The sequence below is a fragment of the Ostrea edulis genome, chromosome 7, assembly GCF_947568905.1.
Source record: "Ostrea edulis chromosome 7, xbOstEdul1.1, whole genome shotgun sequence".
In the NCBI taxonomy this organism is placed as follows: domain Eukaryota; kingdom Metazoa; phylum Mollusca; class Bivalvia; order Ostreida; family Ostreidae; genus Ostrea; species Ostrea edulis.
In genome coordinates this window covers 72,215,959-72,219,137 of record NC_079170.1, presented here as the reverse complement: position 1 = coordinate 72,219,137, position 3,179 = coordinate 72,215,959, and the positions used below count along the sequence as shown (strand labels likewise).

At 36.4% G+C, this 3,179-nt stretch overlaps 1 non-coding gene across 1 annotated transcript; it reads left to right on the top strand.

The window, feature by feature from the left end:
• Positions 1-701: 701 nt before the first annotated feature.
• Trnas-gga (transfer RNA serine (anticodon GGA)) lies at positions 702-774 on the top strand. Its single transcript has one exon. It is a non-coding gene; the product is annotated as a tRNA-Ser (tRNA).
• Positions 775-3,179: the final 2,405 nt, after the last annotated feature.

Below are 3,179 nucleotides of genomic sequence, written 5' to 3'. Positions count from 1 at the left end.
AGAAATGGTTGTGTTAATTCCGTGTAAGTATAAATGTTTTTTCCTACATACACACATCAATATTTTAGATACCCAACATCTATAATTTATCGTCATATACTTACATGATTTAGAAATCCTACATATATGAAAATATTTAAACCATTAAGAAGGCATATGTAAGCAGTGCTTGTTGCCAAATCCTATTCTGTTTCTTAAATTATACTGAATTGTTTTAGGTGTCATGTGAGAAAGAGAAAATCAATTTTCATTTCTTTTTCGTTAAGAAAAGATACAGGTATATAGGTTACCATTTAGAATGCCTGCAAGAGGGGAATGAAGTTCAAAATGTCATACAAATATACTCTACGCTGTTACTTTTGTCAGTTTCCACTAGTTTTAATTTTGCTCTACCAGAAGGGCGAGACTATACGCCTGACGGTCGTGCTGATTGTGGGTTTTATCCGCACGATGATCGTGCTGATAATGAGAATCATTGACACGACAGTTGTGTCGATAGACACTTACCTACGTGAAAACCAAAATTAATACTTTCATTTTGTTGTTTTTGAGGGAATACAGTGATATTTGACTCCGCTGTTGATTCCACTTAATATATAGTCCCCGATAGTGCTTATTTCCTCAGTGTTAGTGTTAAATTTTACATCTGTAAGTAAGATATAGTGACTTGGCTCTGTGATTACCCGGGTTCGATTGCCAGTGGCCAGATAGCTCAGTTGGTAGAGTACCTGATTGGAAATTCAGGAGGCCCGAGTTCGAATCCCGGTCTGGTCCGCTGTATGTTTCTCCCTCCCCGTTACACCTACTCATGCATGCACATATTACGCATATTCTCTAATTTGTCTAAACTATAACAAGAATCCCTCCTTACGGACTTCTTTCTTAGCTAATCAAGAACACGTGCGCTGCAACTTAAATCTTGTCACATCGAACAATAGCTGCAGAACTGTAGCTCTCTGAAAAAAATATTGTGACGAAACAGAGTTAAAAGGAAGAGGGAACATTTAGATCTAAACGTTTTCGTTGTTTAAATGGTTTCTTATAATGTAATTCATGTATACAACCGTCATCTGGAAAGTTTTCTCTTATAGTCACGTGATGCTCTGGTTTACAAAAATAGACACTGTTCAGACCAAAGGAGGTACATCTATGCTACATCGTCATAACGGCCGACTTCCTTTTAAAACATCAATGGGAATATAGATAAAGCAATATTTCTCGATTCCTTTTAGGTTTAAATACCTTGATGAGTAGCTCAGTTGGTTAGTGTGTCGACTGGTCGCAGGTTCGAGTCCAGCATGGCTTTTTTTTTTTTTTTTACTTTCTACTAAATCTGCATTTTTGACTAAATAAAGTAAATTTTAACGTTTTCAATTTAGAAATATTGTCGTGCATATTCTCTACTTTTCATCCACATCAAATTTCTCAGGTGTAGTATTCCTCCTTGAAGAGGTTCGCATCTGAGATTCGTAGTTACGTCAATTTTTGGGAAGTGTATTTTTTTTTATTTCACCATTGAAGGAGAATTAGGAAGTTAAAAAGAAAAACTGGGGTCACAATGCTTGTTATTGAGCTACAGTGTTTTAAACATGACCTTTTCGCACCTGAAATTTCCTGAAGATTTATTCATTTAAATTTGGTTTGTCTGTTGGTATCAACACAACATAAGCAACAATCGTAACTACTCGGCTATTTCCGTAACCGCAAATGAACCTCGTATGTGGATCGACGCCATCAGAGTTGGTTGTTACGTATACATAAATGTAACTTTGACGTCACAGTCGTACGTTACACTATGAAACGTGAACTTTCAAATGCAAGAGCTTGTTCTGGGTATAGTCAGTTTTTTAATCGAGGTAAGCTACTGACAAACAAGTTGATGGTACAGGGATTTCAACAGTCGATTGAAGTCAGCATTTCGCAAATTCTATGGTCGTTATAACGATCTAGTTCGTCAATACAACCTCGCATTGGGTCAAATGCTGTCTGACGTGTTTCATACCGATTGTTAAGCCGTTCTTGGCACACTGATTTTGACTGCGGATAACTCCGTTTACCTGATCAGGATATGGGGCTCACGGCGGGTGTGACCGGTCAACAGGGGATGCTTACTCCTCCTAGGCACCTGATCCCACCTCTGGTGTGTGCAGGGGTCCGTGTTTGCCCAACTATCTATTTTGTATTGCTTGTAGGAGTTATGAGATTGATCACTGTTCGTTATCTTCACCTTGCATCTAAGATATTATACACATCTAAGGTATTGTACCACTATCAATTTCCACTTACATGTTATGTATTGGAGTGAATAAGACGTTAATGATACCAAAACTGAATCTGTTGTGAAAATATAAATAACATATTATTCAGGGATTCGGTTCTGGCCTTTTAACTCTCATCCACGGGCTCGCTTCCGGCGAAGAAATGCATCGATTTGATGCAATTCTTGCGCCGAGTCTTCTTACCGGTTACGGAAAAAGACGAGCGCGTGATCCGATTGCATAAGCAACACAAATCAATCACCAATCGCATTAAATAGATACATAATCATGTCTTATGAAAAAGTTTAACATGAGTCATGGAAATAAATGATGACCTTTTTGCGTTTGATATACGAAAAAAAAATCATGATATTGAATTTGAGATTTTAAAAGGACGTATTAGAAGTAATGTCAATTTCTAAAATTTTACAGAATTTTCAAAGTCTTGTCTTAAAATTTAAAATGAAATTTTAAAAAGTGGGGATTATAGATCAAATTTTTAAAATATTGGTCAAAAATACTGAATTTGTATACAAAATTTCGAGTAAATCAATCTAGACCTTTTTGAGAATCAGTGCTCTGTTTGGACAAATATATCACTTTTATTCAGTTTGTGAGTAAAATGTCCGGAGTTTACACATCGATAAATTCTTCAAAAAGAATCTTAAATAATCCTATGATATATACATGTACATTTGCGGGAGACCTGTACATAAAGCACAGTTCTGGAATCTCAGACTGTTGCTCTGAACCATTATGAAAGTTTTTTTTTGTTTTTTTTTTTACACGATCGATGAGCGCCCCTGGTACATGTAGAATAGTTACAATATACATGTATATGCAAAACGTCGAGACCATACTAACCATCTTCATCCCTGGATTTAGACAAACAGTCTGAGGGAAGGCGTGGTCAACTTTAAT